Source organism: Lithobates pipiens, unplaced genomic scaffold, assembly GCF_037356315.1.
Source record: "Lithobates pipiens isolate NorthernLeopardFrog02 unplaced genomic scaffold, aLitPip1_a1.2 Scaffold_30, whole genome shotgun sequence".
Lineage (NCBI taxonomy): Eukaryota > Metazoa > Chordata > Amphibia > Anura > Ranidae > Lithobates > Lithobates pipiens.
In genome coordinates, this window is record NW_027507791.1 from 177702838 (window position 1) to 177718083 (window position 15246).

At 41.5% G+C, this 15246-nt stretch overlaps 1 non-coding gene and 5 pseudogenes across 1 annotated transcript; all 6 read left to right on the plus strand.

Moving 5' to 3' along the window:
• Window positions 1–84: 84 nt before the first annotated feature.
• On the plus strand, window positions 85–202 carry LOC143946768 (5S ribosomal RNA; annotated as a pseudogene).
• A 109-nt stretch (window positions 203–311) lies between these two features.
• LOC143954887 (5S ribosomal RNA) lies at window positions 312–430 on the plus strand (annotated as a pseudogene).
• A 109-nt stretch (window positions 431–539) lies between these two features.
• LOC143954252 (5S ribosomal RNA) lies at window positions 540–658 on the plus strand. The gene has a single exon (XR_013269261.1). It is a non-coding gene; the product is annotated as a 5S ribosomal RNA (ribosomal RNA).
• Window positions 659–767: 109 nt separating this feature from the next.
• Window positions 768–886, plus strand: LOC143944414 (5S ribosomal RNA; annotated as a pseudogene).
• Window positions 887–995: 109 nt separating this feature from the next.
• LOC143945974 (5S ribosomal RNA) lies at window positions 996–1114 on the plus strand (annotated as a pseudogene).
• A 109-nt stretch (window positions 1115–1223) lies between these two features.
• LOC143943512 (5S ribosomal RNA) lies at window positions 1224–1342 on the plus strand (annotated as a pseudogene).
• The last annotated feature ends 13904 nt before the right edge of the window (window positions 1343–15246 follow it).

Genomic DNA, 15246 nt, shown 5'->3' on the forward strand with positions numbered 1-15246 from the left:
GCGACCTGCTGTATTTTTCCTCTCGATTGCACGAGGTGACCACCTTGGCTTTTGTCAAGAGAGTTGTAAGTAGGGTGCAAGATTGCCTACGGCTACATCACCCTGAATGCGCTCAATCTCGTCTGATCTCGGATGCTAAGCAGGGTCGGCCTGGTTAGTACCTGCATGGGAGACCGCCTGGGAATACCAGGTGCCGTAGGCTTTTTTCCATTATGTTGTTGGCTTTGGCGACCTGCTGTATTTTTCTTATCGATTGCCTGAGGTGACCACCTTGGCTTTTGTCAAGAGAGTTGTAAGTAGGGTGCAAGATCGCCTACGGCCACATCACCCTGAATGCGCTCGATCTCGTCTGATCTCGGATGCTAAGCAGGGTCGGGCCTGATTAGTACCTGGATGGGAGAACGCCTGGGAATACTAGGTGCCGTAGGCTTTTTTCCATTATGTTGTTGGCTTTGGCGACCTGCTGTATTTTTCCTCCTGATTGCCCGAGGTGACCACCTTGGCTTTTGTCAAGAGAGTTGTAAGTAGGGTGCAAGATCACCTACGGCCACATCACCCTGAATGCGCGCGATCTCGTCTGATCTCGGATGCTAAGCAGGGTCAGGCCTGGTTAGTACCTGGATGGGAGACCGCCTGGGAATACCAGGTGCCGTAGGCTTTTTTCCATTATGTTGTTGGCTTTGGCGACCTGCTGTATTTTTCCTCTCGATTGCCCGAGGTGACCACCTTGGCTTTTGTCAAGAGAGTTGTAAGTAGGGTGCAAGATTGCCTACTGCCACATCACCCGGAATGCGCTCGATCTCGTCTGATCTCGGATGCTAAGCAGGGTCGGGCCTGGTTAGTACCAGGATGGGAGACCGCCTGAGAATACCAGGTGCCGTAGGCTTTTTTCCATTATGTTGTTGGCTTTGGCGACCTGCTGTATTTTTCCCCTCGATTGCCCGAGGTGACCACCTTGGCTTTTGTCAAGAGAGTTATAAGTAGGGTGCAAGATCGCCTACAGCCACATCACCGTGAATGCGCTCAATCTCATCTGATCTCGGATGCTAAGCAGGGTCGGGCCTGGTTAGTACCTGGATGGGAGACCGACTGGGAATACCAGGTGCCGTAGGCTTTTTTCCATTATGTTGTTGGCTTTGGCGACCTGCTGTATTTTTCCTCTCGATTGCCCAAGGTGACCACCTTGGCTTTTGTCAAGAGAGTTGTAAGTAGGGTACCAGATCACCTACGGCTACATCACCCTGAATGCGCTCGATCTCGTCTGATCTCGGATGCTAAGCAGGGTCGGGCCTGGTTAGTACCTGGATGGGAGACCGCCTGGTAATACCAGGTGCCGTAGGCTTTTTTCCATTATGTTGTTGCCTTTGGCGACGTGCTGTATTTTTCCTCTCGATTGCCCGAGGTGACCACCTTGGCTTTTGTCAAGAGAGTGGTAAGTAGGGGGAAAGATCTCCTACGGCCACATCACCCTGAATGCGCTCGATCTCGTCTGATCTCGGATGCTAAGCAGGGTCGTGCCTGGTTAGTACCTGGATGGGAGACCGCCTGGCAGGGGCGTAACTAGAAATCACAGGGCCCCATAGCAAAATGTTGTATGGGCCCCCCCCCCAAAAAAAAATTACTAATGCCATTGAACAACAGATTACCACACCCATGTGGCACAGTACCCAGGCAACAGCTTATATTCATTTCGAACAACAAAGTATGCAGTATACTGTATGCAGCCCCTGAAGGACACAGATTGCTGACCTCCATCAGTACAGTGCAGACCCCCCAGCAGTACAGACACCCCCTACCTCAGTGCAGAACCCCAGCAGTACAGACACCCCCTACCTCAGTGCAGAACCCCAGCAGTACAGACACCCCCCCAGTGCAGACCCTCCCAGTGCAGACACCCCCCTCAGTGCAGGACCCCCCTCACTAGTACAGACCCCCCAGCAGTGCAGACACCCCTCCCATTACAGACCCCCCCCCTCAGAGCAGGACCACCCCAGCAGTACAAATACCTCCCAGTGCAGACACCCCCCAGGCCAGACCACCCCCTCAGTGCAGACACCCACCCTCAGTGCAGACCCCCCCTCAGTAGTGCAGACTCCCCCTCAGTGAAGACCCCCCTCAGTAGTGCAGGACCCCCCAGCAGTACAGACACCCCCAGCATTGGAGACCCCCCTCTGTGCAGGACCCCCCAGCAGTGCAGACTCCCCACCTCAGTGCAGACCCCTTCAGTAGTGCAGACCCCCCTCAGTAGTGTAGACCCCCCTCAGTAGTGCAGGCTCCCCCCACAGTAGTGCAGACCCCCCCTCAGCACAGACCCTCCCCCTCAGTAGTGCAGACCCCCCCACAGTGCAGACCCCCCTAGTAGTGCAGGACCCTCACCCTCAGTAGTGCAGACCCTCCCCCTCAGTAGTGCAGACCCCCCTCCACAGAAATGTAGACTCCCCCTCAGTGCAGACCCCCCTATGTAGTGTAGACCCCCCTCAGTGCAGCAGACCCCCTCAGTGCAGCAGACCCCCCTCAGTGCAGCAGACCCCCCTCAGTGCAGCAGACCCCCCTCAGTGCAGCAGACCCCCCTCAGTGCAGCAGACCCCCCTCAGTAGTGCAGACCCCTCTCAATGCAGGTCCCCCCCTCAGTAGTGCAGACCCCCCTCAGTAGTGCAGACCCCCCTCAGTGCAGCAGACCCCCCTCAGTGCAGCAGACCCCTCTCAATGCAGACCCCCTCAGTAGTGCAGACCCCCCCTACATACCTTGCAGTCTGTGGGTTACTATGGTCGCACTCCGGTTGCCAAGGACGGGTGGTTGCTAAGCGACGCTAGGGTCCTTCCGAGTTACAGCTTGTACGCAGGTTTGATAGAGCAGAGAGCGTCCCTGCTGCTCAGCAGCGTGCGGGTGTAATTCTCAGTAATACCTGTAGATGGCAGTGTTGAGCCGATGACGTCACTGAGAATGCGTGCTTCAAGATTAAGAGAGTAACATATTATAAGTGCCGGGAGCGGTGGCGCCTCACGGTAGAAGCCGTCTCGGTGGGGCTGTTGGATTGGTCGTGTTGTCCATGAGTTCAACCCTCGTGGGGAAATATGGCCAATCCACACAGCCCGCTTTTTTTTTTTCCTTCTTTAAAAAAATAAATAATATATATATATTTTTTATAAAATAAAAAACATAAATATAATAGAAAATATTATGTTTAAGGTTTTCATTTATTATTTTATACCCCTTTATTTACATTTTTATTCTAGAGCAGCCTAAATAATAATAATAAAAATTAAAAAATATAATAATATATAAATATAAAATATAATAATAATAAATAAAAAATATAAATATAATATATATAATAGAAAATAAATAGAAAATAAAATATTATATATTGTATTTAAGGTTTTTATTATTTTATATGTCAATGTTATTTTATATGCCAATGTTATCATTGGCAATAAAAAACATAAATATAATATATATAATATAAAATAAAAATGTATATTTAAGGTTTTTATTTATTATTTTATACCCCTTTATTTACATTTTTATTCTAGAGCAGCCTAAATAATAATAAATAATAATAATAAAAATTAAAAAATTAAAAAATATAATAATATATAAATATAAAATATAATAATAATAAATAAAAAATATAAATATAATATATATAATAGAAAATAAATAGAAAATAAAATATTATATATTGTATTTAAGGTTTTTATTATTTTATATGTCAATGTTATTTTATATGCCAATGTTATCATTGGCAATAAAAAACATAAATATAATATATATAATATAAAATAAAATAAAAATGTATATTTAAGGTTTTTATTTATTATTTTATACCCCTTTATTTACATTTTTATTTCTATATTTACTAATTATTATATTTATTATTTTTATGCACTCTTATTTATATTTGTTTTTATATGTGAGTGATTGTTTTATTTACACACACACCCTTATTTTTTCTTATATTTAATCCTTTTTCTTTTTTTGTGTTTAGACACCTTTATTTATTTTTATTTTTTGAAATGTGTTTAAGTTTTTTAAATAAACACACAAAAAGAAAATGATAACATTGACAATAAACAAAAAGTTACATCACATATTCACAATCTTTTCTGCTTGATTTCATCACATTTATAGGATAATTATTTATAGTATAATTATTTATTTGCAGATTTTGTAAAAAAATTATTGCAGCATAATATATGTAAAAACATGTTGGAATAATTGTGTTGTAATAATTGCAGTTATTTATGAGGGAGAAATTCAATAATTATTTATCTCTATTTTTTTTATTATTTATTAAGTATATTTTATATTATATATATATTATATGATTTTTATTTATTATTTTATACCCTTTTATTTAAATTTTTTATTTTTATATTTATTATTATTTTAATGTGATTGTTTTATTTACAAACCCTTATTTTTTTATATTTAATCTTTTTTCTTTTTTTTGTGTCCTCCTGTTTACTTCCGCAATGCGCTCTCCCGCGAGCACGCATCGGGAAAGTTCTGTGCTGACCATGTCCAAGGCACAGATTGCTGTAAATGGCCAATCGCAGCGGCCGTTTACAGCGCGATTGGCGTGTCCAATGAGAGATAATCTCATATGTAAACATATGAGATCATCTCTCATCACCGGCTCTCCCTCCTCACACAGAGACAGCGTGTGAGGAGGGAGAGATGAACCGCTTAGTCAGAGATGCAGCGGTTAGTGGGAAAAAATTAATAATAAATATAAAAAATGAAAATAAAGTGCCCATCTGTCCCCACTGCCACCTCTCCCCACTGCCATCTGTCCCCACTACCACCTGTCAGTGCCATCTGCCCCCAGTGCCACCTGTCAGTGCCATCTGCCCCCAGTGCCGCCTGTCATCAATGCCATCTGTCCCCAGTGCCACCTGTCGTCAGTGCCATGTGTCCCCAGTTCCACCTGTCGTCAGTGGCATCTGTCCCCAGTGTCATGTATAAGTGCCATCTGTAATCAGTGCCACGTATAAGTGCCATCTGTCATCAGTGCCACGTGTCATCAGTGCCACATAGTGCCATCTGTCATCAGTGCCACATCAGTGCCACGTGTCATCAGTGCCACATAGTGCCATCTGTCATCAGTGCCACATAGTGCTATCTGTCATCAGTGCCATATCAGTGTCATGTGTCATTGGTGTCACGTATTAGTGCCATCTGTCATCAGTGCCACGTATCAGTGCCATCTGTCAGTGTCACGTGCCATCTGTTATCAGTGTCACGTGTCATCAATGCCGCGTATCAGTGTCATCTGTCATCAGTGTCACGTGTCATCAGTGCCACGTATTAGTGCCTCGTGTCATCAGTGCCACGTATAAGTGCCATCTGTCATCAGTGCCACATATTAGTGCCATCTTCATCAGTGTCATGTTTCATCAGTGGCACGTATTAGTGCCATCTGTCATCAGTGCCACGTCAGTGTCACATGTCATTGTCCTGGTGCTCCAGGGCCTTCAAAAGTGTAATAGGTAGTCAACCAGTTAGATGTGTAATTTATGCTTCTGGAACACCTGATGGTGCTCCTTGCATGTTGGACCTCTCTAAGTGGCAAGGCTGTGGAAAAGTCCCACACATGTGGTATGGTAATACTCAGGAGGAGTAGCAGAATTTATTTTGGGGCATCATTTGTGGTATACACATGCCAAGTGAGAGAAATAACCTATTACACTGACAATTTAGTGGAAAAAAATAAAAATAAATAAAAAATCTTAATATTGCAAAGAATTGTGGGAAAAATGACAACATCAAAAAGCTCAACATGCCTCTTACTAAATACCTTGGAATGTCTACTTTAAAAAAAAGGGGTCATTTGTTGGGTATTTGTACTTTCCTGGCTTGTTCGGGTCTCAAGAAATGAGATCGGCCACCAGTGCATCAGATGTAATCAATTTTGTATGATTTGCACCACAGCTTTTAGACTCTCTAACTTTCACAAAGACCAAATAATAGCCAATAATTTGGGTTAATTTTACCAAAGATATGTAGCAGTATAAATTGTGGCCAAAATGTATGAAGAAAAATTAATAATTTGCAAACTTTTATCACAGAAACAAAGAAAAAAATTTTTTTTTCAACATTTTCGGTGTTTTTTCATTTATAACGCAAAAAATAAAAAACCCAGAGGTGGTCAAATACCACCAAAAGAAAGCTCTATTTGTGGGGAAAAAAGGATAAAAAATTAATTTGGGTACAGCATTACATGACTGAGTAATTGTCATTGAAAATGTGAGAGCACCGAAAGCTGAAAATTGGTCTGGGCAGGTGGGGGGTTTAAATGCCCAGTTGTCAAGTGGTTAAGTTCTTTCCATAAACACACAAAAAGAAAATGATAATATTGGCAAAAAAAAAGGTACTGAATTTGCATAGAAAGCACATAGAGGTAGGGCAGCCAGGATGTATTTTGCTATCATCAATCGCTCGCCCTTATTTATTTTTATTCATTATTTTATACACCCTTATTTATAGTGATTTTTATATTTATTAACTATTGTAAATATTATTATTATTTTTTATGCACGCTTATTTATTATATTATATATTTATTCATGAAATTTATTCATACGTATATATATTTATATTTTATATTTATATTATATATTTTTTTTAATTATTATCATTACTTTAATTTTTTTCTACACTCTTATTTATTTCTTTTATATTACTTTATTTGTTCATATTAATTTAACCCTTTTTTTCCATCACATATTCACAAACTTTTCTGTTTGATTTCATCGCATTTATAGGATAATTATTTGTAACATTGCATTGCAGATTTTTAAAAGATTGATTGCAGCATAATATATGTAAAAACATGTTGTAATAATTGTGTTGTAATAATTGCAGTTATTTATGAGGGAGAAATTCAATAATTATTTGTATGGAGTTTTTTTTTTTCTTTGTTTTAGCTTTACTTGGTAATACTTTTAAACAATAAACTGTATGAGCAGCACTGACCCCTGCTGGTAAAAGATAGATAAAGCATCCTCAGCTCACATGTAATGCAGCATATTCACCACACGAGGTCGCTCTGCTCAGAGCTCTGAGCCTGCCTTTTGCCATCCTGAATGTGTAAAGCAGAAGGTTGATGCTGATGATCAGCTCTAGTGAAGTGTCTGTGAGTGACATTTATCAGAGGAATTACTGACAGAATAAGGAACCTAACTGGTGCCAATCAGACTGCCAAAACATTAGTGAGATGTTTTGAGTGCACAAGTGATCCCTTCCATCCCAATACTGGGCGACCTTCTGCTATAGATTTACACAATATTTGTAGATTTGTGATTAAAAAGTGAAGTTCTGCCCATATTCCTCCCCTCTCCTCTACCGCTATAGCAACTTATTTTTTGGAGTGGGTTCCTTTTTCTGACAGGTACCCACTCCCACTTCTGCTCCTCCCCCCTAGGTGAGAAAAGCCGAGGTTCTGCTTCCCCCCTCCCCCACTCCCGCAGCCTCCTGGGACAGATCGCCGCCATTACTAGTAAAAAAAATTATTAATAAAAATGCCGTAAAACTATCCCCTATTTTGTAGACGCTATAAAATTTGTGCAAACCAATCAATAAACGCTTATTTCGATTTTTTTTTTTTTTACCAAAAATATGTAGAAGAATACATATCGGCCTAAATTGAGGAAAAAAAATGTTTATATATTTTTGGGGGGTATTTATTATAGCAAAATGTAAAAAAAAAATGTTTTTTTCAAAATTGTCGCTCTTTTTTTGTTTATAGGGCAAAAAATAAAAACCGCAGGGGTGATCAAATACCACCAAAAGAAAGCTCTGTTTGTGGGAAAAAAGGACGTCAATTTTGTTTTGTAGCCACGTCGCATGACCGCGCAATTGTCAGTTAAAGCGATGCAGTGCCAAATCGCAAAAAAGGGCTTGGTCCTTTAGCTGGAAAATGATCCGGGGCTTAAGTGGTTAAAGCCAATGTACATTTATGGTTAATGTTGGAATTTGAGTTTTACAAGGTAATAGATGGCAACATCAGATCACTTATTGTATGCAAACAAAACCAGAAAGGTTTCTATTATTTTTTAGGTTTTGCTTCACATATTGCACTGAAGGTAAGAGTTCACAATTTTACAAGGTAATATCTGGCAACCACTTCTAGCAAGTTTGGGATTCTTTTTTTTAATTTAGTATAATTGAGTATATGTTTTTGTTGACACCAACCCAACTATATTTGAAATGAAATAGTTGGCTGTAGCAGGAGGACCTTTTTTCGCCAAAGGGCTGGAGAGCAGTGCAATAATGTCTGCAGGCAACAGAGAAGCATGGTGGAGGTTCCTCACAAGTTTAGAGCTGTATTTATGAAAATAGAGTTGAAGATTTGGTCAGGATCAATGGTGTCCTCAATGCTGTGAAATACAGGCAGATACATATCCATCGTGCCATACCATCAGGAAGGAGTGTGACTGGCCCCAATTTTATTCTGCAGCAGGACAACAATCCCAAACATACAGTCAATGTCATTACAAACTATCCTCAATGCAAAGAAGAACAAGGAGTCCTGGAAGTGATGGTTTGGCTCCCACAGAGCCCTGATCTCAACATTATGGAGTCTGTCTGGGATTACATGAAGAGACAAAAGGATTTGAGGAAACTTACTTCTGCAGAAGATCCGTTCTTAGTTCTCCAAGATGTTTGGAACAACCTACCTGCCAAATTCCTTCAAAAACTGTGTACAAGTGTACCTAGAAGAATTGATGCTGTTTAAAAGGGAGAGGGTGGTCAGTGCTCACACCAAAATATTGATTTGATTTGCATTTCTCTTCTGTTCATATACTTTCCATTTTGTTAATTGATAAATACAAACTATTACCAATTCTATTTCTGAAAGCATTCTTAATTTACAGCATTTTTTCACACACGCCTAAAACTTTTGCACAGTAGTGTATGTAATAATGATTAACCACTTCAGCTCCGGAAGGTTTACCCCCTTCATGATATGGCACTGCATTACTTTAACTGACAATTGCCCAGCCGTGCAATGCTGTACAAAATGGTGGTGTTTGATCACCTCTGTGGGTTTTTGTCACCAGCAAATGTGCTCTGAAGGTCCAGCTTACCATGCCAGACCTTCAGAGCCCATGACATCATTGTGGCTTCGGCCACTCATAGTGCCGGAGCCTGTTAACCCGGAGGAAACGTCGGGAAGATGTCCGCTGTTTCAGTGGTGTGTGCGGGCACTGCTGTAGAGCTTCGTTCTAAGGTAAGTATTTCACAATGAGCTAATATGTGATGCATACTAGCTCATTATGCCTTTATCTTACAGTTTTTTTTTTCCCCTCTGGGTTTACAACTTCTTTAACATCAGGGGCGATCAAAGGGCTAAATGTGTGCCTGTCATTAGAGGCTGCTCACCACCGCGGGACATCTATCGACATTCTCTGCCATGCTTTTCAGCCTCAGTGCCAGGCGATGTAAGCAGCCACTTGGCTTTGTCTGATTTTAACTATTTTTAAATACACAAGATTATACTATTTGGTTCCTTCTACATCTGTTTCATATTCCATTCACAAGCTCCTAATGGTGTGAGGAAACAAGTCCAGTCTACAGACCTCTCCATTGCAGCAAGCATTATCTTGCTAGAGCCTGTTTGACCTTTTTTTTATTAATTAGGTCTACTACATCTGGTAAGCTGACACCCATTCTTTGAGCACTTTTGGGTGACATTGAAAGGTGGAGAAGGTGGTTTACTGTTTCTTTGGATACAAGACTCGGGCACAAGATTCACTATTTTATGGACTTTTTTTTTATTTGGATACATGCCTATTGTGTGTTTTATATGACACGATTTATTGTGGGTTAATACATGTTTTATATGGCCTTCACATCATTGGAGATTGTGGTTGTCTGCACATCACTGTTATTATTACCACAGGATTTTCTAGGCACGGTATTTATCTACTAGTCAATTGGTTTACTATTTCAGTTCCAACTAGGCAGGTTGGTGTGTGTTTTTTTATGTATTATTTTTGATTACTTCACTTAAGCAATTTTTTTTTTTAGTTTATGGTATTTTACTATTAGCGCCCCCTGCTTATTCTCTTTTATTCTTCACTAGTGATTCTATCATTCAGTTTTGGAGTTAGCTGCTTATTACTATATTAATTTATACATTTATTTTAATAGGCACGGGATTTATCACTAAAAGAAAAATAATCACCGCTGTTTTAAAAATAATTTGCTAAATAAAACAAAAAAGCCTCACTTTTCTTAATTTCTCTTATAACATTTTGCAAATAAATAATATTTCTTCATTAATTTAGGCAAAAATGTATACTGCTACATGTCATATGATGTCCTCCCAGGATAATATGGCTCCTGTCCGGCCATAATATTACTATAGGCCGGATGGGAAGGGGTTAAACATTATTTCTAATCACCCCTTTTCTTTCTCAAGAAGTTTCTCTTTCGTTAAACACTGCTACATTTGTTCTACCTCTGGGCAGAAGTTCTAGAAGCTATATTGTACAATGGCAAAACATAGGATTTAGGCACCGCTTTTTGTGGTTTAAAGCAATAAACCACACGTATATTGAGAGAGATGAAGGTTGTGGTAGACATTTGGCTGTACGCAGAGCACAGTCATATTTCTTATGCTAATAAGCACCCATTTCCATCTTAATGATATAATGCATCTTACCTAAAAGCCCATTCATCCAAGTAAACAGACACGACCATCCTTAAGTTCTCAGTTCCGTCAGCATCACCGACTCACACTAGCCAGCATGGCCTTTTATTATCACAAAAGCTTTCACAAACAGGAAGTGCTGGTTTCAGCCAATCGCTTCTTACATAGGAAGTGACATCACAGGAAATGACAAACAGTAAAGGGGATGGCACTCACAGGATGGGAAAGGGGAGGGGGAGTGCACGCGCCACCTCTTAGTCAGCATGCAGCCCAGCCAATACTGTTCAAAGTAAACAGTATCTAGTAAACTCATTCTACTGGTTCTTACAAGCTTGAGACAATCTGCAGGGACATTGCTACTGGTGTTGTCAATATACGGTACGATTACACCGACAAGGCAGATACCAATGTCCTCTTATTAAAGCAGATATGTGGATAGGGATAGCTTAGCCACACAGAGATAAAATAATATGTTTCTCTCGTTATGCGGACTTCGATTCTCTAATGCGCATAGTCATTTGAAGGCAAGAAGCCCAGCACATTGCGCTTGGTACCTACAAACTGACAAACATCCAAAGACACAGAGAACACGTCTCAAATCCTATGAGAAGGTTTTCATACTGACCGTTTTTGCCACTGGTCTCGATTCAACCCAAGTGTGCTCTGCTAGAGCGCTCCTCGATTAAATCAGACACAGGGAGGCAGGTGACAAACTATAAAACACACATCCTAGAATAAAATGTCCACATAAATGTTATACAATAAAATTTCCACAACAAGGTGGGTGAAGAAATTATAATACAATGGTGAATGCAGGTTCCACGGAGCAGAAAAAAAAATCTACTGCTAAATTAATAAGCAATGTACACGAGTATGCAGGAGCTATATCTCATTTATGTATAAAATGTAATCAAATGTATACCTTTATATTAATAAAGGAGGTGATACATGCCACCAGACACATACAGATGCTTAATGCAAGCCTTCGAAATGTCTGAGATTGTTCACTAATATAGCCCTGTCCTAAAATGTGTGGCCATATAATTTCTCATGAGGAGCGAATCTTTTCTAATTATAGACCTGATCCTAGTAAATAGTCCTAACAAGGCCCTTAGTGGCTACATGTTTTCCCTAATTTAATGGGCTTAGTAATGCCTATTAAATTCATTGTTTACAGACAGAAATGCCCTAGAGACTCCTTAAAGGAAAAACAATAAGATCTAAATAAAATATGTATACTGTTATTACTGTAATAGTTTGAATCTTGTAAAACCTAAATGTTTTTTTTTTTGTAAGTTGATTTGCAGATTGGATTTCAAACAGTTAAATCACTATTAAACCCAAAAGCAAATATTTAATATATTTCAGCTTGCCAATCCTTAGATGTGATGGCTGCATTTGTTTTCATTTTTAGGCTTTTTTCTTTTTTTTCCAAGAATGTTTTATTTTGTAAAAGACATAACATTTGACAGCATAAATGCGGATACAGCCGCTGTAATAAACATACGGACAGAGAAATGCGTCCGATTAAAATAGATTACATATGACATATTGTAAATAGCATGACAATAAGTAAATGGGCACTTAGGTTATTAACCTAGTTTTCCTAGCTTCTAGTAAAAATGATGTGTATATCAACCTGGAGGCTACTGAGCTCATTAACTGCTAGGTTAATTCTCTCTGTTCTTTCAGAGACTGTTAGGTTGTAATATGTATAGTCGTTGTTATAAACGAAAATGCAGCAAGGTTATGATGTGCAGATTGGAAACGTCGGGGTAGTAAAGTATGAATGGGGATCAAAAAAGGGTGGGTGGGGATGTATAAGGAAAGGTGGAAAGGGTTATTTAAGTGTCCTTTAGTGTTATATTGAGGAAAGTGAAAGGGGGGTCCAGAATTCTACCTACCTCCCTCTCCTATCGCAACTCTCAAGGTTATTTCAAGTCATACATTGCATGTATTCATCTGTCGTAAAGAAGTGTAACCAGCAAGACAAAATTTTCCTGAATTTGGAGGGGGTATCTCTGGCTTTGTATATAAGTTCTTCCATTTCCGTGGTTTTATAGATACGGTTAAGCCAATCGGCTACAGACAGTAGTTTTGGGGAATGCCATTTAGCTGGGAGGCATATCTTTGTTGCATTTACCATATGCATGGCAAGTGAGTGAAGGTAGGCATTTTTTGTAATCGAGGAATGGGGCAGCAAAAACTGCGCTGGGGAAAATTCATGATTAAATGGTAATTTTGGTTCATAAGTCGATGAACCTCTTTGCAGAAAGGTTGTTGTTTAGGACATGTCCACCAGATGTGCAGAAGTGATCCTAATGTCGCGTACACATGATCGGACATTCCGTCGGACAATTCGATCTTGTGTGGGCTCCAGCTGACTTTTTCTTCCCCAGAGTCCGGAGGAACTAGAAATAAAACGTGTATTAAATCATTCCGCCAGACCCAGTTCCTGTTGGGAAGTCCACTCGTCTGTAAGCTGGTCCGATGGACCGACTACGACGCAACGGCAAGTACAGCACCTGCCCACGAGAATGTTTCCCTTATTAAAGGGGGCTCCCGGTTTCCAATAAGCCCCCCACCCGCAGACCCCCACAACCACCGGGCAAGGGTTGTGAGGATGAGGCCCTTCTCACCATCAACATGGGGACAAGGGGCTACCTCAAAGCACCCTCCCAATGTTGAGGGCATATGGCCTGGTATGGTTCTCCTGCGGCCTGCTAGGTTGCATGCTCAGATAAGGGTCTGGTATGAATTTTTGGGGGGACCCCGCGCCATTTTTTTTACATTTTGGTTCGGGGTTCCTCTTAATATCCATACCAGACCTGAAGGGCCTGGTATGGAATTTAGGGGGACTCCCATGCATTTTTTTTCTTAATTTTGGTTGGGGGTTCCCCTGTGGGGAAATGTTCTAAACATGGGAAACATGCATCACTTTAAAGGCATACTATAGACACCCAGGTGTCCCCCTACGCATTCACCTGGGGAAAAATAAAAAACACACTACACAGGTTTTTAAAGTATTTTATTAGGCAGCTCTGGGGGTGTTCTTCTGACTTCGGGGCTCTTCTTTCGACTTCTCCGCACTTTCTGGTTCTTCTCGCCGGGCTCCTCCGCTATCTTCTGCTCTTTTGCCGCTCTTTTGCTAGTGGCTTTCTCCTTCATCATCGCCGTCACCGTCTTCTTCTTCCTTCTTCATCGGTTCTTTCAATGTTGACATGACGCTCTCTCCCGCTGTAATGCCGTAAGTGCACGTTGACTTATATAGGCATAAGGGGCGGGGCCACCAGGTGACCCCGTCCCCTTATGACGTCACAGTTCCAGCATGCCCGGGACTGTGCCTATATAACTCGTTGCGCACCGTGTCCACTGCATTATAGCAGGAGAGGGCATTGTGTCAACATCGGAAGAACAGAAGAAGGAAGAAGAAGAAGAAGACAGTGATGGCGATGACGAAGGAGAAAGCCAGGCTCCTCCACTAGCAAGAGAGCGGTAAAAGAGCAGAAGATAGCAGAGGAGCCTGGCGAGAAGAACCGGAAAGCACAGAGAAGTGGGAGAAAGACCCCCGAAGTTGGAAGAAAACCCCTAAGTCGGAAGAAGACTCCCAGAGCTGCTTAATAAACTACTTTAAAAACCTGTGTAGTGTGTTTTTTTATTGACACTTTTTCCCCCAGGTGAATGAGTAGGGGTACCAAGTACCTGATACTCATTCACAAAGGGTGGGGGCCAGGATCTGGGGCCCCCTTATTAAAGGTGGCTCCCGGATTCCGATAAGCCCCCGGCTGACCTCGCTAACCAACGGCCAGGGTTGTCGGGAAGAGGCCCTTGTCCTCATCAACATGGGAACAAGGTGCTTTGGGGTGGGGGGCCGCAGGTGCCCCCTTCCCCAAAGCACCCACCCCCCTATGTTGAGGGCATGCGTCCTGGTACGGTTCAGGAGGGGGGCTGCTCGCTCATCCCCACACCCTTTTTCAGCATAGGGGGTTACCCTCAAAATCCATACCAGGCAATGGGGCTCGCAAGGTATCAATCTCGCAGATGAAAGCGGCGAGCTTGACTTCCTTCTCTAGTCTTGTCGTACCTGGAGTCACGTTCAAAATGAACGGACTTTAGTCTATGTGTGGGCAAGTCCGTTCATTTGGAAAGTCCGTCAGACGTCCGCCAAAAGTCCGGCGGGAAGTCCATCGGACCTAATCCGCCAGAAAGTCAGTTCATGTGTGTGCAAAGTCCAGCGGATTGTCTGCCGGACCAAGTCTGCCGGAAAGTCTGATCGTGTGTACGCGGCATTACTCCCCCTCACATCTCCAACATTGTGAGGACAGTGATGAAAATATTTTATGTAATCTAAAGGGGGTCCTGTACCATCTTGAGAATATTTTAAATGCATTCACTTGTGCATATAGGTTTACCGTCCCCTTGTGGATACATGTATAGACATTTTCCAATTCTTGATCTGATAGATCAATGGAGAGTTCTTGTTCCCATTTGCGGGAGGCCAAGTTAGTTTTGTGAAAAAATAAAATACTGCGCTAAAGAAATCTCTCAACAATCAGTCTAAATATCTAAAAGCTGCGATTGATAC